Source organism: Hyposmocoma kahamanoa, unplaced genomic scaffold (genome assembly GCF_003589595.1).
Source record: "Hyposmocoma kahamanoa isolate Upper Pololo Valley unplaced genomic scaffold, ASM358959v1 78, whole genome shotgun sequence".
Lineage (NCBI taxonomy): Eukaryota > Metazoa > Arthropoda > Insecta > Lepidoptera > Cosmopterigidae > Hyposmocoma > Hyposmocoma kahamanoa.
The window spans coordinates 13709897-13736756 of NW_020653945.1; the positions used below are offsets into that span (position 1 = coordinate 13709897).

The window sequence follows — 26860 nt, forward strand, 5'->3', positions numbered from 1 at the left end:
GACGGTCTGCAGGCGGATAGTCCGTACGGACCGTACGCATAGCTGTGAAACCAGTCTTAGTATGTAGATACATCCCGTAACACATACAGTATCTAAAAATGTTTTTTTGAAATACAGCGTAAACCGAAGTAAGTCATTTATATTTACTAACTTCTAGGGCCCCGTATATATCAAAATGTAAAATAACATGTGAAGTGATTCAGAGTCAGACAATATTTTTGCTATAATGACGAAAACGCCTGGTATACACCATAATGAAAATGTTGCATAAAATTTAGCGCTATTTATTCTATAAAAAATATATATTTTTTCTTGAAAATTATATATTGCTGGTTCTGAAGCATGTAATGCGTGCATATTTGATATATGTATACAATGGGCATTTAGCGCTTTTTCCGTTTTAGTTTGCTGGGTCTCAGGAGGATATATAAATTTTATTCTTTCCTATTAAAAAGTAATATTTTAGGCAAATAAATATCATTCTTTCATTTATTCATTAGTCCCTTTAGTTAAACAAAGATACGTCGCAATTTTCCATATCGTTCTCTTATTACTTGTAACCAAGAACACAGACGTGAATTTCAAACTGTAGAATTTATCATCAATTGCCACGTTGCTTGTTCAACCACTGTGTTTTGAACTTTTACTATTGTACTAAAAGCATAAAACGTTTTAATTAAATGAAATATAACCAGAAACTGATGAAGGGAGAGTCGTTCATACTTGATATCAACAATAACTCACATTTAATTTTTAATTTTTGGCGCAATTTATACGTGAGATCTGCTACATCTAACATTGTATTAGCATATTGTGTTGTGTATACCTCTATTTATTATTACTATGATAGTTATAAATAAATGAATTTGTTAATACAAGCTGAAGACTTATTATTATCACCGCAGACTCTACCTATTTAATCTGAACAAAGTAGATGGGAAAGAAAAAGCATTGGTACGGTCAGAGATCTGTTTAAAATGGTAACCTGGTGCTTTAACACCGAGTGAGTCGTAACGAGTCGTAACCGTAAAGTACGCCGAGTAATATCACAGGCCTTCTGGCATCCACTTTGACTACTAGGGTGGTCGGGTTTATTTTTTACCGCTCACATTCGCATAGTTATGACGCTACTGTATATATTTTCAAACAGTACAAAATATACCTATATTCTTTTATATTTTACAAAGATTTCGGTTGATATTTACTGAAAGCTCTTTAAAAAGCAATAGTATGGCCTATCGCCTTTCAAGCAAGGTTGTCGTCACACCTCTGAGTTTCTCGGAATTTTTGTGCGAAATTGAATTTGAAATTTACCATGAGCTTTTCGGTGAAGGATAACGTCGTGATGGTTCACAACCCTCCGAAAACCTTTATTTTGAGACGAGACCCGTGTAGTGATGAAAGAGACTCAGCCTTTTAAGGCGTTTTATAACGACTCGACTCTATTTTACAGGACTTGACTCTAAAATTAAGACTGGGGGTTCGAGTTTTTATTAATAAGACTCAGTCGTTATACTACAAGACTCAAAAGACTTAAACGACTTGAAAGACTTAAACGACTCGAGTTGTTTGCAAAGGACTTATACCTATTTTGTATCTTATTAAACCCGAAGTTTATAAATAAAAATGACGTAATTAGTATGTAGTAAATAATCCGTTTATTTACTTATAATAAAAATCGTAAAATAAATACCTTGTGCGTAGAAATGAAATTACGCCTTACGGCTCATGACTCGCGACTCCCAAGCCTATGAGGCGTCAGTCCTGTTAGTCGTTTTGATCCTATAAGTCTTTTAAGCTTCCTAGGGTTAAAAGTCTTCGACTCGAATTAGTCTTCAGTTTTAGTCTTATGACTCCAGACTTGTGGGTTAAAAGACTAGACTAGTCGTGAGGCGTTGAAAATTAGACGAGGTTTTATAAAAGGCCTTAACAGGCTGAATCTCTTTCATCACTACCCGTGGTCAGAAGTGGCACGTATACATGAGTTGACGATGACGATGAAAACTCTTTGGGAATTTGGTGCCAAAGGAATTTAACCGAAACTCATAAGCTTATGTTCTACGCAAAATAGTGCGTTCATAATGACTAGTAATTTATTACTAGCTTTTAATAACTGTTACCGTATTATCTTCTAGTTTCTCCGTTCGCTAAATCTCTAGTACAAGGTGAATCGGCGTGTCTGGTAGAATTTATTGTGCCTCGAGGCGGTTTAATTAGAATAGCAGGTGTCCGGGACGCCCTGGGTCCCCGACGTATCATTGTTTCGACACGAATATTTGTTTATCTACCTTTTGTTGCATTTTCTTTTACAGAAATGTTTTAAGAAAAGTATCAATCACTGCCGGAATTTACTTACCACAGAGTTTTAAAAGCAATTTGTAGGTAATTTAAAAAAATCAAATATTTTGCCAAATAAGAAAGATCATCGATCAATCAATCCCAGTTGCTACACATTTGCATTTTTTTGTAAAACAGGCAATGAGACCCGATATCGGCAGATTTCCATCCCGGGAAATGTGCACGTTTTCGCAAAAACATCATAATGTCACGAACAGAAAATATCAAGTCAAATATTTGGCGACGATTCGGCGCAGATATTAAATGCCCTTGCCCGAACCTTGAAGGGTTCCGAAAACCCTCAGCTCCTAGCAAAATTGTGAGTCTTTTGTAACCCTACACAATACGGCTTTTAAGAATATGAAACTGAAATGTATCACAAAACTGATGGAATAAGGTCAACGTTTTTATTGAAAAACTTATGTATGTACACGTGAGGTCATTCACACCTTATACAATTTGTTGGTGTAAAAAGCCTCAATTTAAGGTAGGCGTTTTGTTTAAGGAAACTGACTGCATGAGTGAAAATATGAATATATAATTGTAAAAATAAAATAGGTAGCTCCACGGAAGAAAAAAAACAAAGGAATTGCTTTAAGCCTCGTTTGCTATCAGAACCGCTGTCGCAAAACTCAGATTATCATAACTTTAAACACCATGAAATCTTGATAATGATTGGTCGTAGTTTCTAATTTAAAAAGAAGTAACAAATTCTGGGCTGTTAATATAATATAAATTTTACCCTGTTGGTATATCGTTGAAAATTCAATACTTATTATTGCATGTTACGGACGTATTGATTTTTATATTGAAATTTCAATTGATGTGCTGCCATCTAGCGGTCAATAGCTGAACGCTTAGACGCTCAGTTTGTGGAAAATTCGAGTTGTATTTCTCCAAAAAAAGCGGCCATATTTCAGCGCTATAAAGTTTACTTTCGTTTCTTGTAATAAAAAAATTAATATTTTAAAAATTAACCTAAAGAAATCAGAATTCGATGCTCAAGAAAAGTACAAATAAGAAAGTATTAGTAGCTTATATACATTAATCGTTTCTAGTAGATCCAAATAAAAACAACAACGTGTCACCTGAAGTTAAGCGTATTTTTAAAAACATATTTTTTCTTGTTTCTGCGTTTATAGATATTCAACTTAAATACTTAAGTTTTTTGAATCTTTGTATCAGGATATTGATGGCTTGAAGAATGGCAATCTATGACTTTGTATGGAAGTGCTTCAGGCTTAATTTCTTCGCCTTATAAGGATACACCATAAAATAGGGCTAGGGCGTATAATAGACTGGTGAAACAAAAATACTTAGGAGAGTTAATTAGGAGGGTTTTTTTATGATACCAAGTGACTGGACGAATAAGTCGCGCCTGGTGGTAAGCGACACGCCTGTCCATAGCAGCTGCAGTGCCACTAATAGATCGTTAAGATCTGAGGAGCACTGCCACTGCGCCCGTTACACTGAGACACAAGCTGACAAGTCACATGTGCCTGTAATTTCACCAGCACCCGTATCCTTCGAAACTGGAAAGCAGTAATGCTCACAGCTCTGCTTGGCGGCCGAAATAGGTAAGGTGGCAGTACTTCCCTGGACGAACTCTTTCACAAGGAGCTCTACTGCTTCTAACATAGATCTATATATATGCAATATATATTGTAACATATATGTATATAGATATTGTGGGCATGAAGTTAATAGGTTATTGCCTACGTACACAATTACTCGTACTTAGCTCTAGCGTTTTGTCATTGTCAGAAGTGTTCGGTTTTTATTGTTTAGTTTCTTATGAACGGTGGAAGAACTGTGTAGGATGCAAAGAGGACACGGTATCTACAATATATTTAAATAATAATTCTAAATATACGTGTTTAGTTTCACTTTTTCGTATTCGACTTAGGCCGGGGTTTGAAAATTCGAGGGGCTGTAACCTCTTACGAAATAAAAAAAATTAAACAAATTTCTCCAGTTGAGTTATCATGCATAATGGCACGTCGATTACTAAAGCAGTTTCTTGGTAAAGCAGTCGTGATTTACAGTCGGGCACCGAATTTTCACTGCAATTGTTCCTATTTAGGTTTGGAACTATAAGAAGCGGAAAGTTTTCGCAAAAAACATTTTCCCTGTCATAATACGATGGCTTTACCCACAGGTTCGGCCTCATAGTTTAGATAAACACTTTAACGATCGTTAGCAACGTTTTTCTAGATCCACAAAACCAGTACCAGTAATGTGTGTGCTGGAATTTATGGAATTTTCGGCATAGTCATTTTTTATCGGAACAATTAATCGATTTCTTATACGCATTACTTGATGTCAAAATGACAAGTTTACATATTTAAGACTGAATCACAAAAAATATAAATCTTCCATTGCGATACTTTCAATGAACAGTACGCCAACTTTATTTTTTGGTCTTTTCTGTTATTTTTGTATACAGTCATATTGATTTACTATATTATGCTTCACGAATTTTGTGAACAAAAAAAATTAACAAAGAACAAAATTCGAAAAAAATACAAAAACACGAATTTTGAGAAAAAAAGAAACAAAAACCAAAATAAAACCAGATCTGGTACAAAAATTAAGTTGTCGTAGTGTTTATTGGAAGTATCGATTGATATTATCCTTTTGTTGTCTCGTAAAGCTTATACAATCGCCACCGAATTACCTGTACCTGTTCCTTTATTAGCTGGCGGCGGCGCTAGAGGTAGACTAATGATTAAATTCGATTAGTTTTTTCGAACCAGATTACTGCTACTTTTTTTTTACTTCTAACAACTTGTTACTCCGTCACAAGTTTATAAGTAGTTGCATGATTTAATGATGTACGTTGTTATTGTGTTGGTAGTACTAATTGAAAAAGAGCTGCGACTTGATAAATGAAAATAAAATGGATATCTAATTTACAGACTTGAGAGACACCCAGATGTTTTAAGACTCCCTTGAAAAGATTGAAGCCTGATAAACCGACATTGTGTTGTAATAAATTCTGTGATTCGTCCAGAGAAAAATTAGAAAATTAAGTTAAAAAGCAGTTTTTTTTCAATAAATACTATTTTACTATTATTAAAAACAAAGAACAAACACATAGAAAAATTCCTTCGATCCAGCTGGACACGAATCAGACCAGTAATTTCACAAAAATAATTGAATGTCATGGTAGTAAAACATCGTGATGTTCAATAAATTTAATATTACTAACTTACTAGTTTCTTACTAATAAAGTGCGCAACTCATTACAACTAGTTATTTGTAAAAAATGTGTTTTTTGCTTTGAATCATCAAAAAACATAAAAAGGAATGTTCATAAAAAAATACGACTTTATTCATGTATGCAAATGTCTCAGTGTCTATGGCACGTATATTAATGATATATAACAAATCCAATGACTTATGAGGTGCCTATTCACATTGGGTTACAGACATGTCATTCTTCCTTAGAACATTCTTCTTGTTAATCTATCTTAAATACACCTGTTAATTTATTTTTAATGTTTCATATCTGAATATTTACTATTTTGTTTCATAAGTCATGTGTAAATATGCGGAGCATTATAAAAGACAGAAACTGCACCAGAATAGTAGACTAAACCAAAATTTCCTACTCATTACACAGAAACTTTTGCCGACCTCGGTGGCTCAACGGTTTGCACTTGAAATGCTATTTCATGGTCCCACTGCTGGGCACGGGTTGCCCCGCAGGCGCGGGTTTAGTATCATCAACAAGTAGGTAAGTCAACAAGTAGGTAACCTACATTTGTTTCTCCTTATTCAATTCGAATTGTAATGTCTATATGGTGTAACAAGACCATTTTTACGAAAATTCACATATTTCTTGTGTTTTACTTTAGACACCTGGTCATAGCAAAAGTATGTACTCTATCTAAAAGGTCATAGATTCAGTATTGTGTCAGTAATAACTATTAACTATATATAACATTGGTGTTATTATTGAACAATTTTTTTCTAAAAAAAAAACCGACCAATATTTGCCAAGTTTTTAAATTTTGAAATTGCCGGAAAGTGCGCTAAACCGGATTCATCCCCTAGTTTGCCACCCTTAGAGGTGGAATAATTTCTTCAAATTTAAATGGGACCAATATTGAGGCACCCTCTTTGCAACATAAAAAGAATATCGCCGGAGTAATCGCGTAACAATTACAAAAAAACACTCGAATTGAGAACATCCTCTTCTTTGGAACTCGGTTAAAAAGTATTCCACCGTTTTGTAGTTGGCCATCGTACTTATGATAATTAATTGGTAACAAATAACAAACAAATTATTTTCGTGGGGCAAGCTACAGTCTTCAACGTTGCTGATAGTAGAGCATGCTTCGAGTGTTTACAGAGTAATTTATTTGTTCATTTAAATCAGGCGACTATGACCCATATAATATATACATTAAGGACTTACATAAAAATTAATAAAGAGAGAGCTAGGCAAACATCAAGTCAGGTTTAATATAGTCGCGGAAAAAATGCAAATTCCGATTAAATGATGTGAAAAAACTATACGAATTTAGGAATTTTATTAATAGTGGCAGAGTCCAAGGAATGCAGCCCGTAGCTGTTCGGACTGGCGCTCGACACGCCCCACATTTTATACCACTATGACGATATGACGAGTATAATGTATATTTTTTTACCCACCCAATATTTTTTTTACTTTCCCAATAAATACATTGATTCTTGAAATGATAATGTTATTATAATTTTTTTTTATATTATGTCACAATGTTTTACTACAGTAATATTATTTACTTGTTTGCGAAATAACTTAACTAGTATGTCATAATTAGAAGAATTTCGTTGAGCTGCTAAATCGACTGCCTGTAACTCGGTTGGCAGAGTGATTGGTAAAGATACAGCGTGACCGCAGGTTCAAGTTCTGTCGTATCGGGGGAATTTGCTTGTGTTCGGTTTACATCCGCGTTGAGCATGGTATAAAATAATAGGTGGGAAATCAAAATTGTTATAGCCATTATATAAATAACCATTTGATGCGTTAAAATGTAAGCATATTCGTATTTCTATACTCTGGATTTACATATTATGTTATTACATGTAAAGTCTTAATGATGCTTCGTAACCATATAATCAGTTATAAGAAATACCTAGCAGTGTCTACTAACCCCCGACATAAAAAGAGGGGAGTTACAAGTTTGAAGCCGTTGTATTTCTGTGTCTATACGTGGCATCGTCGTAGCTCTCAATCGGATGGACTGATCTCAAAGCGCATTTTTTACTTGACATGTTATTGCTATGTTTGATGTAAATTTTTACAGCTGCTCGAGAGTCGATACTACCTCAGCTCGAATTGAAATTATTGCCGTACTAATACGGTTCATTTTGCTTAGGTCAAACGGCAGGGACACCGGCTTTATTTCAGATTTTTTTTACAAACGAAGTTAAAGCCATTTGAAAAATGTTTATCGTATGCTATACGTGTTCTATTTAGTTCAGTTGATATAAAAAAAAATCATTGGTATATGTAAAGTAAAAAAAGGTAAAAAGCTCTTGTAAAATTTTGAGGTATTTTTTTCAGTCGTGATAGATGACTAGTGTATATCCTCAATTATACTATATATTTTTCCGAAGTGATTGATTTGATTCAACATTTTCAGTGTTATGCGGGATTAACCTAAGCCATTTGAGGTAGTATAGACTCTTAAAGATTATTAGATTTTTTTTCCGGTTAGTTAGTAAACGAATATTTATCTTACGTCCATTATGGAAATCCGATGACATTACAATAATATGGTAACCTTGATCTGATGCTATAACCAGGACAGTCTGCAAACTACCCAACTCCTCAACTACTTATTGTAGAGCTATCGTATTTAGGCTCGTTATATTGGTCTCAATGAGTTGTTAGCTTACGGATGATAATTTTATTGACCATTTGGACTATACTGCTTTGTGTCGGGAGTTTTGTAATTTTAATTTAATATTTTAAACATTTACGAGACCTTAGGATTTTGCAATTGCGGTACATTCGAAATAGACACTTAAAACTTGGAGCATTACGCCTTTTTTTTTACTGCGAGATTGTTGAATTTATTTTCGAAATTTTAGATTGAGTTGGCAATACAAAATGGTGTGAAGTATAAAAAAAAATTATCGATAGAGATCTGCAAAATGAAATGTACTAATGGTGCCTTACACCATTAGTACGTATGTTATAAAAGACAACATTGTAATCACGATATTTTAGTAGCAGTAGAGCTCCTTGTGAAAGAGTTTGTCCAGGGAAGTACTGACACCTTACCTATTTCTATCGCCAAGCAGTAATGTCAAGTGAAATTACAAGCACAAGGGACTTGTCAACTTTTGTCTCAGGTTGACGAGCGCAGTGGCAGTGCCCTTCAGATATTTGCGATTTAAAGCTCTAAGTGGCACTGCAACTGTTATGGACAGGCGTGTAGCTTACCGTCAGGCGCACGACTTGTTGGTTCCGTCACTTGATATTATAAAAAAAATATTTTTTTTTTTTATGTAGGACAACCATTGACTTACAAATAAATGGACGACGGGTCTAATACAAAAACCACGAAAAAAATGTCCCAAGTCAACCTATTCGAAATTTAAATTGTAATGTCATCGCAGTATCGCACTGTCAGTCGAACAAATGAAGACTAAAGCGGAGTTTGGCGCTCTGTATACGATTTTAGCGCCTTACAAGTGCGGACACTTTTTAGCGCGGACCCGACGTCCATATAATTGTAAGTCAATGAGGACAACAGAATAATTTTTGAGATTTCACTTCTTGAAAAAAAGTTGGTATTGTAAAATAATGTGATATTGTATTGTTTAGCCAACTGGAGTCCATGGAAACATAACGAATGAAAGAATTCGAAAGTAACGAGTTTTTAGAGAATTTTGAAAACAACCAGTAAATATTTGTAAAATAAAAGACTTGTCTCTCCGAGCGCTCCTGACGCCCGTGACGGTTGACCATAACTTCCAAGTCTATTCTATACATACAGAATTCTATTCAAATAACGGTTACCCTGTTTATTTTTTTGACATATTCACTTATGCGAAGTTTTCAGAATCTAGATTTAACAACGTACGATTATCTACACCGCGTGTTACAGAAGCGAGTGTAGACAAAATAATAAATTTCCGTTCATTTCCTATTTAATGGCCTTTTAGTGACTTCGTCATAAGATCTCCGAATAAATCATCATTGCGAGTAGTGCTTTCAATGTGTTGATAGTAATTGTTATAGCCTACATTTCGTTTGATATTCATCGCACATCCTTTGAAGTAGCCATCGCATGTATGCGCTATTATGGCCGGTAATAGGACAAACTTGTTTTGAATTGAAGTTAATTCATAATTCTTAAAAATGATAAGTCGAACATTGTTTTCAGAGCTTGTTTAGACTTGGGTTTCTCATATGTGATTTACATCAGATGAAGTGTTTAAGTTCAATACATTTTTTTTTTAATAAAATTGCCCCAAAAGTGGCACTTAGTTGCGGTAAACCGAGCGAAAACCTTTTTGCACAAGTGTATTTTATTTTTCTCTCCCGCTGTATTGTACGTTTTTTCGTAATTGTTTAAAAAAATTACACTTATAACTTTACTAGCAAGGATTTTTTATATTTGGAAAAAATGTAAAGAAACATGAATAATTAAGCAATTTTCTAACAAAATAGATGTGACGTTTTTATATTGCCCAAATATATCACGGGACTCGATTCTATTTTATTTAAATTGCCTCAATTAAAGTATTCCTTCGTTTCGTTGCTTAAATATTCAATATACAGTTACACTGAAAACGACTACGACGTCGGAGACCTTGTATGGGTATAAAGTAAAACAAAATAAACACTAGAATTCTAATGATCGCATCTAAAGGTCACTGGGCTCCTTCATCATTCATTATGATTCCGAGATTTATGACGTAAATGACTTTAGTTTCATGTTAGGGTGTAAAATACGTTCACTATTTGTTTTGGTTGGCGAATTACGCTCAACCAACCCGGTGCACCCGTGCTGGCCAAATGGCGCCGTCTGCAGCGCACGCGCAATATCGTGGGAAACTCAATGGGCGCCAAATGGACCGCAGAACAGTAAAATGATTACACAGTTTATTTCCGGTTTTTTATTCGACTATTTTTTTTACTTTATTAAGTCTAGGCATACTGTAATATTAAGTTTATTGAATATTACGATGTTTTACTACCATGATATTCAATTATTATTATGAAATCACTCCACTAATTAAATTGTAATTATTTAATACAAAGATTCAGCCACCACATGGCGAGGTTCGTATCTAACCGGATCGAAGGAATGTTTTTTTGCTTGATCTTTGTGTTAATAATTATAACAATCTTGGCATATTATTCGTATAATATACACACAAAGTATTTTCAAAACAAAATTTGTTTATCGATTTTTTAGGTTCTCGCGATTGTTACGCATAGGAAATGAAACTATATTTCCGGATTTAAATTGCGTATATTTGTTTTTTCAAACAAGCCACCGTTTCGGGCCCTTTATAGGTCCCATGGTCACGATTGACAACTTGCTTGTCAACCACGTGATCCACTACCATCACCACCACCACCGTGATAATACTTGCCAACCGTGATAATGGGACCTGCAAGGGGCCCCAAGCCTTGGTGCGTTTGAAAAAACAAATATATGCGATTCAAATCCGGAAAAATAGTTTCATTTCCTAAGTTTAGCTTCTTTAAATAGAATGAATGTGAATCGTGCAGAATTGTGTTTGTGAGTAATGCGCGGAAAAACATCTAATCAATTACGTAAACGCCTGTAAAGTTTGTACATTGGCACAAAGGGAGTCTTCTAGAATTGATAGCGTACTTACGTAACTTACTATGTGATAAATTTTTGATAGAGCTCTCTGGTCGTCTTATTGATCGTTTTTAAGCAGTGGTTGCCCTCCATCTGTGGCAATATAAAGAGATGCAAATCTATTTTTTAACTAACATGTTTACTATTATAACTATAAGGACTAATGGTTCGATAATGAGTTACAGATGCTCTTATTTCTTGTGAGAACAGCTGTTGAATATAATAACGCAGGAATTACAGAGTTTTTTGTTGCTTAGTTATTAGATGTATTTGGTATAAATCGGTGTAGGTTACTTGGAGTACTGTGTGTATATATATATATATAGGACTGTGTAAAACAACTTCAATTTGGTATGCATTAGTAACTACAATTGTACACATAAAGTAAATACTTACAAAATAAAACACAAAATATAGTTACATAGAGACCATATTCCTAGTACGTAATTCCGTTTGGAAATATAAGTTTGGCGGCGAGGAATAATGTTGGGCGAAATCTTTCGAAGCGTGTAAATAAAAATAGAATAAAACAATCGTCGTGTTATACTTTGGACAAGAAGACAAGACACAGATGTCTGCACATTTTAATAGGAATTCTCTTTTGAAGCTTCTTTATCCGAGTCACTCGCTACTGTATCCCTCATATATATACAATATATTTTTATTTACATGAAAGGATATAAAAAACCGTGTTAGCCTAATGGTTTGTCTTACCGCCTCCTAAACACAGAACATAAGTTCAAATCCGTGCTCGAATTGTTCAACCTCTGAGTTTTTCGGAATTTACGAGCGAAATTTAATTTGGAATTTACCACGAGCTTTTCGGTGAACGAAAACATTGTGATGAAATCTGCACGTCGAAGAAGGTTCACAATCGTCGGAAAACGTGTGAAGTCCCCAACACGCATTATGCCATCGTGGCGGACTAAGTCTTAAACACTAACCTGAGAGAAGACCCGTGCCTAGCAGTAGGACGTGGGTTGATGTTGTTGTTGTTGTATATATATATATATATATATATATATTGATTCATCTTTCCCACCTCTCCAATAATACCTTTTTTAAATTTTGTTTTATACGTGTCAGGCAGATTGAAAGTGGAGCCGAATTTGCACCGTTCAGAATAAGTGATATTGACTAACGATGCTATTTTAACCGCCGGTGATTGATTTTAATGCGATTTCTTGGTTAAACTTGAATGAGATTTAAATTTGTCGATATAAGCTTGTTTAGTCGTCACAAAATAGGAGGCCAAATTTGACGCTTGTCATCGTGACGCGAATCCCTATATGATTTTCACGAGAAATCGATTCAAAATTTTAATACTTTGTGCGAGTTTGTGATTGTTTAGATTATTTTACGATTCATCGTTGTTCAGGAGGCCTAAAAGGCCAAATCGTGCAATTCAGTTAAAATCAATTCATTTACACAATTCCTTACAATTCTGTAACAATTCCGCTTATTTTCGTAAAATTGTCCCACATTCCGATGAATTGTATCCAATTCTTTTGATTTTATAATATTTTATATTATAAATGATTTATTACGAGAAATTAGTGTAATTAAGCATGTTCATCAATAAAACAACTACATAACTCAATATTTTTTCCGAGAAATCGAAGTGACTCGGTGAAAATTGTTTACGACACTATTACTTAAGAAAAAATAGCTTGAGGACGTAACTGTTTGCAGGATGTTTCGGAGTAACTCAAAATTGCATTTTATTTTGGAATTCGTGCGAAAACAGTATTTCAAATATGTTTTGTCATATTGTATATTGTTTCAATAAAATTTACGTATTTTTTTTAAACCAATTATGCTAATAATTGTTTGTGTATTGTTTTGCTGATCGAATTCAAAGTTATATACTATCGCCTTGTTTAGCTGGCAAATTTGGCCTCTTATTTGGTGACGACTATAGTAGACAGAAAATGAGTTTAAGGCTACGTCGTGGTAGATGTACATATTTATAGATACTGCTTTCTTATAACTATTTACCCTTATCTGTGTTATTTTTTGAAACGTCAGAAGCCCTCCTTACGCTGGTGGTAGCCCATGTGGCATCCGGGTGCAATCAATGCCCTGGCGCCCCCCAGTAGATCTCGATCAAAATGGAATACTTAGTTATGTTTTCACCAGTGATTGGAAATTCGAGTGCAAATGGTACAATTTATTTAAATAAATGTTGGAAGGTGCTAGCCCGTTTTCTTCGCGTGAGTGACGCAGACTTTTTGAAGGCGTCGCGAGCGGCGCTCGGCGCTTCCTAACACCTTGCGCTCGTATGTGCCGCACACCCTGCACAATAGCGAAAAACAGGACCTGGGGGTCTACTCTCTTTCTCCATCTGTCGTCCGTCCGAAGCAATTACTGTCAAATAGGTAATACTCGACCAAGAATGAAGCTTCATTCGCGTCGTGCGTCTTTTAATTTGGTCGAGTATTACTTATTTGACAATAATTGTTTCGGGCGGATGTCGATACGGAGAACGAGAGTACTACAATGGTGCTGTCACTGACTACGTAAAAATCTCCTCAAGACTTTTCCACGACGCTGACTATATTCAGAGTTTATAATTTTATATACCTACTTCTTTAAAGATTTTAAAATTTATTTCTATCGTAGGGGGTTCTCAATGTTTTTTGCTTTATTCATGTAACTACAAGCTAGTTAAAAAAGGCTTATTTTTTTATCAGAAAAGAATGACCCAATTGGAATGAATTAGTGCTAGGCGAGGAAAGATGCAGTTAGAGAATAAAGGACATAGGTTAGGTAGACTAGGTAGGTAGATATTAGGAAAATAAATTGAAGTAAATTTTGTGCGTTTAATTATGAAGGAGATTTCGCTGAGTGCCTATTCATATTTAATTAACAACTTTATCTCGCTAAACAAAGTTATGATTTGAAACTTTATTAAGTTAAACAATGGAATTAATCTTTGCAGAGAAGCTAAAATCATTTTATTTTCATTAATCTGACAGTTAAAAAGATTAAATGAAATTTATGTATTAGATTTGATTTAATTTCAGTAGCATCGACAGTACAGTCCCTTATCCTCTACTAAGTTTTGATTGTAGTGTGTTTCCTACCCAACCTTTTCGTAATAAGGGAAGGACTCTATTACCTGTACAAAGCAAGCCTGCACAGGGACCTTATCAGTCAGGTCCTGACACTAGAACAGTCCGTTGTTAAAGACTTCATCAATTTCTCGCAAGACTCGTGTCTTGGGCGTTCACCCATGGATGCACTTCAACACCCTTCCTATTATTCAGATAGGCACCGAAACTGTCAGCTCGCTCGCATCCCTTAATGCATTGTATTACTAGCGGTTGCCACTGCCGTTGACTCTAAAGTCAACTACTAAAGTTCCGCTTTGTTAGTGGAGCTCCACAGCTCCACTACCGCGCAAGCTCCATTCCCGACGCCGACATTGCAGTATAGTACAAATCGACACCTAATAATCTCAGTACCGAGCACTAAAAAAACTGTCCTCAAAAGTTCGTGGAATTACATCTGTTAGCTAAGTTTAATTGAAATCGGTTACCGGAAAGAGCGCGAAACCGGATTCATCCCCTAGTTTAGTTGGCAACCCTTAAAGGTGGAATATTTTTCATTTTTGAAATGGGACCACTGCTGAGGTTTCCAACAAAAACGAATCATCAAAATCGGTTCACAAATTCGAGAGAGAGTTATCGCGTAACATACATACATAAAAAAAAAATACATTTCAATTGAGAACTTCTTATTCTGAAGTCGATTAATAAAATATATCACGTACTTCCAAAGTTGATTATGTAATATTACCAAACAATGGCTATCCTCATTTTACTGGCCTAGAACGATAACAAGTGAAAGATATTTTTATACTAATTTTTCGACTTGTAGGCAATTTGTTTATACTTACTTGTCACAACGGATGGCCCACCGATGACGAGGCTTAATACCTATAAAATATAATGAACCGACGACGTACGACTTGACTTAAGCATATCTACCCAAAACTAATAAAAGAAAGAAAAATCACCAAGACGGCTGTATGGTGCTAAACCTTTGCCTTTTCTTTAAGAGAAAACATCTAAAAAACAATAATAAAATTCTGCGCATTTACTTTAGTCGCCTAGTATTCCGCTAGTTTTGTCTGATAATGAATAATTTTCTGAATATGTAGCCGAACAAACAGACAAGAATTTTTTTCTGTCTTTATTTAGCACAGGCCGTTAGTTGCGCAAATCTTGACTCAATGTGTTAACGAGACTAGATTGGATCATTTCAACGCACTTACACTGCCTCCGGGACTAATGCCCTGGGGTGGTTTACGTGCACAGTAATTGCGCAAGTACTATTACCGTGTCGTTGGGTATAAAGAATTGAATGCAGTTTACAAATATTTATAATTGAGTAGAGGTATTTATACTTTAATTTCTTTTTCTTTATTTAAAAAGTCGACATACAAAATCATTCATAAAATAATTTACCTACGTGTGGACTCTCATCTGGTTTGATGTATACGGGGTTATTTGTAAAATACTAACAATCTCGCAAAATTATGTTACTAACATACATAACAACTTTTGTTACATGACTTTTAGAAAATATAATAAATTTTACAAAATACAATAAATTTACCAAATATAAACTTTTTGTTGTGCTATCTGCCACTACTTAGATCTGTATCTGATAGGAAGGTAGTAAGTTCAAACGTGCAAGCGTCCTCTACCTTGCCACCACAGTCATCAAGATGGAGTTGGGACTGGCCCGCAGCTCGCAGAGCATTAAAGCAGTCTTATTGCGCATTATAGCATGAAAGTCATCAGTCTTAGTCTGCGTACATGCCCAAGGCACTGCAGGCCCACGACAGCCCCATCAGCATCCTGAAGCCGTTATTATATTGGACTCGAAGGACGCTCATTGTTCTGTGTGTAAAGCTTTATTCAGAGTGATCAATTTTAATATTTTTATTCCTGTATGAAAATAAAACGTGATGAATTATGAAAATTATTGGGTATTTTTCATTTTATTTTATTTTCAAGCCTACTAACAGAATTTGTTTCTAACACTATGGATAAGATTCCGAAATAAATACTTATTATTATTATTAAAAGTCATGGAACAAAAGTTGTTGTTTATGATGTTAGTGATACATATCGTCGCTTTATAGCAAATAACACCGCTCAAGTAATTTGAAGTTATTTTAAAGGAGAGTGAAAAAACTGCACTAATATTATTGCATACAAGATTTTCTAATCTATTATTGGTAATAAGTGCTCCATTTGTGGATGTATAATTGTATATCAATTGGTTGTAAAATTTTTACTGATATTCACGTTTTATTTGCACTTGAGTAACGTTCAAAAGTAACAATCGACTTTTCGACTTGAGCGATGTTGTTTGCTAAGCGACGATATATATAGTCCTGAGAGGTGGTTAGTATTATACAAATAACTCTGTATATACTCCATCACATAGGTTTTCTGAAGGCAAGAAGAGAAATGTTTCTTACGTACTTTAATTTACCTGAAGAAAGTTCTATCTAAGAATAGCACATCGTACTCTGACCTTTGGTAACCTGCGCATCTAATGGAAATATCGCGTGCTACAAACTTGTCTGTTCGATTGGACAAATGTTGAAGTAATGGAAGACACTCGCTATCCTGCATGTTGGAAGGCGATATAGAAACATAGCTACCTTTTTACAGGAATATCGGTTAAAGCCATTCATCGGCTAAATTCCTCTATTCATACCTCCATTAATTTGAACTTTCAAGTAGGCACAAACAATAGAATTACTAGAAATAATGTATGATAAACTACCTTCCTTTATTTTATAACTAATATTGGGTCTAGAAATTATTTAATTGCCCGTTATTGTGCTTAAAGTGTAAAAAAACGGATTTCGTCCAAAAATTAATTAGGTACGACGCTTTCAAATTTATTTACCTTACAGTTTCATTCTGGTTTTATTACAATGTTAATAGTAATAGTAATTTCTTTATCCACAAAAAAGACTTGTGCAGAGTAAGTAAGTAATAATTCTTAACTCTGATTATCCAAACTAGGCTTAGGTGGAAATCAATGTCAGGCCACATCATTTGAGTTATTTAACCGACGCATTGTTTTGTCCTCCAGGATCTTTTTAATGCTGTACGTTTTTGAGTACATTTACATTCCGCATAACTATATGTTTTCTTGTTTGTAGCATCAGATGTGATATTATGCTCTCCTTAAACTGCACAGTTTAGTTGGCGGCACGATATATTTCATTTTGTTTACTTCGTGCTTGCCAATTCTGTCTCTACCAGTACAATCAGCATAGAAAGTCGTTGCACAAGTAAGACAAAGTGTTATATAGACTTACCGGTTACAATACTTACTATAGTTCCATATTTATTTAGAACTGCAAACTTATTCGATAAATATTATAGTTCTTCTTGCCTATTATCACCTATAATACCACCTAGTTTAGAAAGCACCTTAGAGAAAATTAAAGTAAAAACCGCAGTAGTTATCAAGAACACACCGACGAGAACCAATTTAATAGATCTTTTCTTAAATTGATTCAACTAGGAATGGAGCTCCGTGTAGATCCCAGAGTAAGCATTCGGAAACAACTGTTAAGCAACTGTTGACAGTAAACTACCCGAGGAAATATACTCGTAGTTGATTTAAAGTATATTACTTGAATTGTACAACGACTTCTAATCTTGATTGTACATCTGCTTTTAGAACGCTTTCTGATGTCCATTGTTCATCTATTTAAGGTTTTGGTCGTCTTTTTAGTTCGTCTGTTCGTCCTTTGATGAACACGTAGCAAGGAAATCGGTTTGATTCGTAAGTGTTATGCTTTTCTGCGTGTTTGTGTTGTGACTGTAGATGGTGTTTATGATATCTTCTGCTATGTTGATTGAGTACTTAAATAAAAGCTTAATTCCAAATTTTAAAACTAGCTTGACTAAATCAATTTGAATATAACTGGTATGTTATTTCTCGCATACAGAATAACGAAAACTGGTGTTGTCTATTGTTCTGCTTATACAAGAGGTAAGGCCAAAAAAGTCAAAGGATAAGTAAACAAATAAGCTTTTTGTTTTAATTGAAGGGTATAATTGTTTATTGTTCGTATTACATATGGCAATATTTACTTAAGTGTTAAGTACCTAGGTGTGTATCCTGTTTATGTAGAGCCGAATAATTTATTTATAATAAATAAAAACCCGTGGTAGTGTAGTAGTTTGACTTACTGCCACTTAAAAACTTCTGAGTTTTTCAGAATTTATGCGCAAAATTTAATTTGAAACGTACCGTGAGTTCTTTGGTGAAGGAAAACACTGTGAGGAAACTTGTACTCTTTTGCAAACCAATTTAATGATATGTGTGAAGTTTCAAATGCGGATTTGCGTCCGCGTGAGAACAGCACAAGCCCTCTTCATTATGAAAGGAGGCATGTGCCTAGCATTGAGACTGTACATATCTAACTATTATTATTATTATTATTCTTATCCTATCGATGGCATTATATATATAAAGCTACAAGTTTAGACTCACTTAGAAAAATAGAACGCATACTTCCCGATATGGTGGAAAAAAGATATTTATACTGTTGTACGCGGGTAGGCTACAAGGCAAAGAATCAAATATGAGAATTCCTGAATGTGGAAAATGTAAACGAGTGATCAACGGCCTGCAAAAACTATAATACATGGGGGGGATTTTTGTGAATTTTTATGAGATACACTCTGGTCAATTTCCGCGTGAAGTAAGAGGTGCTCGAGGGAATGTCATAGAGGGTAACAGTGGTCAACTGCCTGGGTAAAAAAAATCAAGATGGCGATTTGAAAATGGTGGCCGAAGAAAAACTTGCTTCGATCCCGCTGAAAAATGGCATGCGAGGGTCTTTAGGAGTCCATAATTTGGGGTCAAAAATTTGTTTTCGCCATTTTTTAATATAGCTCCATATAACTGTTTTCTTCGTTAAAAATAGCTGCCGAAAAAGACTCGCTCTTTTTCAGTTGAAGAATGGCATGTGGAGGCCTCTAGAAGTGCCAAATAATAATTTGTGCTCGAAATTGGTTTTTCGCCATTTTCAAATATGGCCAACAAACGCTTGTATGGCAAGCGTTTGTTGGCAGTAGAAAAAAAAATTGTTCTGATCCCTTCCAAAACGGTCATGTCTCTAGGAGTGCTTGATAAAAAATTTGTGATCAACATTAATTTATCGCCATTTTTCAATATGGCTGTCATAGAAGTATTTTTGGCTGTAGATGAAAGTTTGCTCTAATTCTAAAATTTACTTTTTGCCATTTATCAATATGGCCGCCATTAAAGAGCTATGTTATTTTTTTTAAGTCATAAGTGCCGAGGCCGTAGTCCGAGGTCTAGCGGAGGGCGAAGCCGGAAGCGTCTGCACGCCATCTTACGTAAGTAGTATACGGAGACTAAATTTCACAATTGTTCAAAATGTCAGGAATACTTCCCGATGTAGTGGAAATAATATCTTATTTACTTATACAACTTATAATGTTGTTGTTTCTCGACTGTCTCTCTGTTAGATTCTTTTTTATTGGAATCTATGCTAAAAAGAGAAATGTTTAGGGAAAAAATTCCAGACAATCACTTCAAATTCCTACTAGGGGATTTCCTGTACTATGAGTACCAGAGTAACGATAATTCTGAGGGCAATACCCAGAATACCCTAACAAGGACCAACTTAAAAATGTTTTTTTCATAAATTGGCTCAAATCATGGATCGAATCTGGACCCTCCTCATCAAGCGCCCATAGTACTAATCACTGTGCCACCGAAGAGCATAAGCACACTCCGTAGTCTGAAAGCGACCACGCGCCGCAGGCCGAGCCCGACCCCACCGTATGTGGGGTATAGGGCTCGTACACTATAATGCTTGCTATCGAGATGTAAGGATTTGCCAAAATACTCTCCGATTGTTACCCAGGGTGCGTACGGGCGCGTTCCCATTATTTCGCATTTTTTTTTATCGTTGGACGACTGTCGCATCTAGCCTATTCCCATATCACGACTATCCGTCGTGACTGCGTCGTGGACGTCTATTTTATCGTTGAACAACTGTCGTGTCTAGCTGTTCCCACTAGATCGTGTCGACAATTTATCGGTTCACGGCAGCCGCCTTGTTGCTTGCACGACAGACTCGTTTGAAGCTGCGATTATTTGTGATCACATTTTTATCGTTACGTCTTATTTCTCGACATACGACTAACATTCTAGCTCTTCCCATTGTCAGGACAGTCTGTTGTCGTAACGTCAAAAAAATCGTGAACGACAGTTAATCGTGTTGTACTATATGTGAACAACTTCATTTAAATATACAAGCTACGACACTTTAAACTGCACGACTATCTGTCGTCACGACGTAATGGGAACGCGCCCTTACACGTACAGGAAAGGAACGGCACGTCGTGCAAGAAGGCTCCTTTCGTGCACTAACTATTGTAATATCTGAGCAAGAGTGGGAAGAGATATTTATGTGTCTGAAATTGTTGAAGACGCGAATATGAAACCTTACTCAGCAAAAACTACAGGACTAGAAAAGTAATCGTTAATGTACAAAGAGGCTCTGACTTGAACACTTGAAACGATCAACGAACCCAATGCACTAGTGGTGTCATAAACCAGCATTTAAATACATTGAAACACGCAATTATCGTGATCAAACGGCCAAGACACTGCTCAGTTTGATTAAACATTATGACAGGAGTGGACAACGAATGGTTATCGCTTTACGCTTTAATAATATTTTATGAGCCTTCGCGGACCTTCAAGTGAACAAGCCATTTGTTCCTATAACACCATGATTGGTGTGTAGTTAATAAAGTAAGCGTATATAAGCTTGACTAAGCCTATGCAAAACGACGACGGCTCTGAATTGGAATTAACGTGTTGGTAATTCGATCTGGCTCGAAGGACCATATAGTAAATCAATGGAGACAGCTTGTAGAGACAAAGGGCTTATTTGACGGCTAACTAAATGAAACTTTACAATCGTGAAACAGGATATGTGAAGGATTAATGGTGTTTAAGAAATAATTAACTTTTCAAGAGTTTTTGGAATAGGTGTAACCAGGATTGAAGGCTATTTAAAAAAAATGTGTCGTCTATTAAGCCGTTGTTAGAACTTATAAAACCATAGTTATTGTAACGAGTCGTGTACAAATTGCTCTTTCGCACATGCTCTTCCTATCTGCCATTTTTCATATAGTCACAATTTTTCGCTTTGTCTCACACAATCACTTGTTATGTGCTTGCGCGTTACTTTACAACTTCACAGCTGTGTCAATTACTTGCCGACTTTAGAGATAACATGTAGAATTAACTGGCTAGGTAGGTACTGATTAAATTATCTGATAGGTGGAGTGATACGTTGTAATGTTGAGAAATTTTATCTCAAGTTGAGTTGAAATAGAAATATGACGCAGTAGCTCAGCAGGGACTAGTAGATAACTGTATTTCTTAGACGATAACGTCCTCTTGTGAGACGGGTTAATTAACGGGCTAGGTTTTAATTGGTTTGCTTCAGCCAATTCGTCTACCACGAGTGGCAGCAAATCTTACTCTTTCGCCGGGACATATTCAGCAGTGATAATGTTCTTGTCTGTCTTCTAAGGACATGTTAATAGCTTGTCTGAGTTTTTCATTGTACGAAAACGTAAAAAGAGAGGAAGAATAGTACTGTTCTAACGAGTGAAACTCGGTGGCGCGTGATCTACCGTCTACGAAGTTAATCAACGTCCCTACCACGTGTTTGTATACTTTTTATCGTGAGCTGTAAAATTTTGCAACTTTTTGTCGTCTTGATTGTAATAAAATCTTAACACAATGTAACCAATGGAAATCATGGTATATTTTTTTACTACACGTTATTCTAAATTGGAATGAAGTTAATTTTGCTTGTAAGATATTCCTACCAATAATTAAAAGAAAAATAACAGAAGCGAAAGTAACAAAGTTCATTTGTTTATATGCATGGTTATTACAGGCTTATACTGCAAATTTTATGACGGTTTAAATGAGAAGATACGGTCTCTATTTAAAGCTTTAGCGGCGGCACACCAGAATAGATACAATATTGTATGATTAGCTTGTAATATGTTGCTTTTACACTGGCGTATTTAAAGCTTAAAGGCTTATATTTACGTGTCCTGTTCTGCGGCGGGATCAAAGGTGATCTAGTCAATTTCATATCAAAGGGTATATAATAGTAATGTTTTATTTTACAACAGCGTATTGTTTATCACAACTAATAAATTGGTTATAATATTTTGAAGGGTCGAAGTTATACAACGACATTAGCCGGCTTTCTAAATAAGGGTATCCTGTATCTTATGAGGCTGATTCCGAATATTGCGTGCGTGCGTGTTTGTGCGTGTGTGTGTGTGTGTGTGTGTGTGTGTGTGTGTGTGTGTGTGTGTTTGTGCGTGTTTGTGCGTGTGTGTGTGTGTGTGTGTTTGTGTGTGTGCGTGTGTGTGTGTGTGTGTGTGTGTGTGTGCGTGTGTGCGTGTGTGCGTGTGCGCATGCAGGTAACATACTGATGCAATTTTTTATATTCATATACGTAAATAATTGTTAAAATATTTAATATTTTTTGATATTTTCTGCGCTTGTTATTAGTTTGCTACATTTCATTATCATCAGTGCAAGTTTTTATGAGTCCATAAACATTAAATCACGACTGGTTTAGTTGTTGACGTTATTGCCTTTTGTTAAGTGATATATATTCACATTTGACCTTTATATCACCATATGGAAAGTGACGTTGAGGTCGACGATAGAGCATGCACATCTCTCTCACCTCGAAAACAAGTCTGCAGGCAGGGAATTTCACTTCTATAGGCGTACATCATACAAATGTGAAAGCGCAACTCTTTTGCTAATCTTTGAAATATCCACAATAGGAATGGTACCCCAGCCTACGTTTAGTCTCCAGATGATAGAAAGGGAAAGTCGGAATTAAATTATGCAATCGCACAATTTCCGTGATATATCCTGTAATATACAGTTAACCTGGCACCTTTCCAGCAGTGTTCAAAAATCTGCAGTGCTACTAAAATCTAGTTTCCTAAAAGCCACATGGTACGTTTTTCAGTGGAATCCAAGGTGACCACTTGGTATTTAGGATAATCATTTCATAGGTGGCAGGAGTACTCCATACACAATCGGACTTGTCCTTGGTACAGCTTGCTTATGCTAGGCAACTGATCTGTTGTGAAGTAACGTCTCACCCTGGAAAAAATTCCAAGCTTCCTGGCTGCATTTTTGGCCACATGGGTTCAACCCCCGAAGTTATTATTGGATGAAATATATGGTTACAGGTCAGGTATGGATAAATCACGTAAAAATCGTAGTCAGGTCAAAGGGACTGCGTTTTGTTGAAAATAACCGCGGCTGTGTTTTGATCTTAGAGGATGGAAGAAAAAGGTTTTGATAGCGTTCAATCTGACAAGGTTGACATTGCCCCGGACACTACTTGCCTGTCTGCTGGATAATTAATCGAATATAAACGACTAACCAAGGATTCTCGACAAGACGGTTTCTTTTCAACTTGCCCTTGCATTGGAGTATGTTTACGTATAGATTCCGCAAAGGTCTACATCTTTTTAAATTTGCAATAATAATATAAAATTTTTTAACACATTTTTAACTGCCTCCGTGGCCGAACGGTTACCATGCCAGACTGCCCCGCAGAGGTCCCAGGTTCGATTCCCGGGCCGGGAGAAATGTTTGTATGGCTTACATTTATTTCTCTCGTGAGTTAGGGTGTAATTTGTGGTTGTCTATGTATGTGTTCATGGCACCCGCGACACAGGGTTTCTCTAGTGCGGGGCTATGTTGAGTATGTGCGTTATTATTATTTATTTATTACACAAACTGGTTACTTATTTTTTGCCATTCCATTGTACCACAGTTAAAGTTATAATAAAAGAATAAAAAAATATGTACAAAAACAAATACAAAATTTTATAAAGGGATTGGGAACTCAAGTGCGGCTGCGATCGTTAAAAGAATTTTTCAAGAATCCCTAGTAAATCCTCAAGAAATCGTAATCGTGGTAATTGCGACCCACTGACGAAGGCTTTAAAACAAAAGTATGCTTCTCGAGGGCATTGAGAAGAGCGTTATATATGTGCGTATGCGCATTGTGCTACACGTTCATTTTATAGCTGTTAGTATATGAAAATAAACGTGACATGGATTATGGACTTGTGTAAAGTTATTTTCATAGGCGAACCCATACTAATATTACAAACGCGTATTTAACTCTGTCTGTTACGTTTCTAAACCGCTGCTGAACCAAATTGAATGAATTTTGGTATAGTGATATCTATTTCGATAAAGTAGCGTATGATCTTTTCCCATAGTCCCAGATGACACTATAGGAAAAGGTCATACGCTACTTTTTGTCACAAAAAATCTTAAAGGGGATGAGAGTTTGTGTAGAAAAACAATGAAACTATGAAAATTAGTACAGTACAGTAAGATACTCGAAGCACTACTCTACGCAGACGAAGTCGCAGGCACCAATTAGTAATATATATATATTCTTTATAGCACCAAATAAATACAACAGACATACTAATTGAACAGAAGGTGTACAAAGGTGGACTTATCTTTAAAAGAGATCTCTTCCAGCCAAACCAAGGCAGTAAGAGATAAGGTTATAAGCGGGCAGCAGCGTGTAAGAGAGAATGAGAGAGAAACATAATAAAGTACATAAATAAAAATAATACCGTTACTTATATAAGTATTACAAATAAATAAATAGATTATATGACGTATATAGCATAGATTATATATATTTATATATATTATATAATTATGTACTTAATATAAAATCATTAGGTATTCTTGAGAAATATAAAAGTGTATCTTTTGTTATAGCTCCAGCAAGTTTGGCCCGTAATAAAACACCGTCTTGCAACTTTTACGGTTTCCAAATTAACGTAGCGAAAACTCGGCAAAGAATAAACTTTCCGGGACCCATTAGGGGATTTACATAGCGTCTCCCACACCAAGCCCTCCCCTCGCCCTGAGAAACTTCCAATGGGTGATTAACGTTTAATTTATAATGCTTCATTAGCAGTAACGAGTGAAACAGCGCTTGAAGTCACTCACTCGAAGTCGATTCAAATTGATTAGTGTAATTGTAGTTAGTTATAAATAAGCACTATCGAAATGTTTACATAATGTTGTGTATTTAAACTACCTACATAACATAATTCGTTGTTTAGCTAAGGTTGTTTGTTTTCAGCTCGGTTCAATCACCGACGAGCTATGAAGTTTTGTATTTTTGGCTGGATACATGTATAGAATCGGTTGCCACCAGATTATATTTGGGTGATTATTATTGATCTGACTGGACTCGAAACAGTGTATGTTGTCTCAACGTGGCTATAATAATAATACGAGTATGACAATAGCAATAAAAATAAATATGTAGGTGAATCTGTTTTTCACGATACCAAATGACGGGACAAACAGATTGCGGTAAGCGACACGCCTACCCATAGCAATTGCAGTGCCACCCAGAACTTTAAATAGCAAAAATTTAAGGGTACTGCCACAGCTCCCGTTAGCCTGAGACATAAGTTAACAAGTCCCATGTGCCTGTAATTTTATCAGCAGTCTTATCCTTCAAAACCGAAACGCAGTAATAGTCACGTTACTGCTCAGGCATAAAAAGCTAAGGTGGCAGAATTTCCCTGGACAAACTTTTTCACAAGGAGCTCTATTGCTAATAAAATTTATCTAAAATCTGGTTTGTAACCTAATTTCAATAACTATAAAATTGAAACTGATTGATTTGTTTACAAATAGATTCCTAAAATTATCGACTAGAAAGTTGATGAAGTAGAAGTTAGTTTGTCATGGTTTATGTTAAGCCTTGTCTCACTCACCACCTTGTTTACAGCCGGGTCGTGGCCGGTTTATCAAATATTTTCCGGCCAAAACTCGCTCGACGAAAATGTTTTACAGTCTTGTTGAGCGGACTTCACAATGTATAAACAGAAACGCGTGCTTTCTACGTGTAAACAAAGTGAAAATTGACGGAAGAAATGTTATTTCAGGAAAATTTACCTAACTCTGTTTACAATAATAAAATAAATAAGTAAAACATTTTGTGTAGAGTTAATTAATTTTGCTGCATGCGCTTGCGGCAAGGTAAACTTGGCAAATCGAGGGAATTGAAATTTTCACATTGGCGAACAAAAGAACAGGCGGTGTTTGAACATGGTTGAATTTTGTTATCTCAACTCAAATGTATGCATTACATCAGCAAAGTTTGTTTAACTTGACGAGGCGATGAGTCGGATGCTTGCCAGACAATTTATACGTTTATCCTATTCGCACAATGTATCGCAATTTTGTTCCCAGGTTATGCGGTCCTGTGAAATGAGCTGCCTTGAATATTTTGGTCACATTAGGTTGGGATTTTCTGACGAAGAGGCAAAAATATCGCAACGTTACCTTGGATTTACTGTTGGATGTAGTCCAAGAAGTACGAACATTCATTATCTACATACTTCGTATTTACAAATTATAAATACGAATCTTAGTTCGAATTAATGTTGCTAAGTTAGTCACTGAACTACTTGATAATATTTTGAGCTGGTGTCTACAAAAGCAGCAGTAAACAGTTTTGAATAAAAAAGGTGTGAAAT

The 26860-nt window shown here is 35.6% G+C and overlaps 1 protein-coding gene across 1 annotated transcript in view; it reads left to right on the top strand.

Moving 5' to 3' along the window:
* The window catches only part of LOC113232842 (extracellular sulfatase SULF-1 homolog), a 132652-nt gene that overhangs the window by 31846 nt on the left and 73946 nt on the right, over positions 1-26860 (top strand). The window lies entirely within an intron of this gene.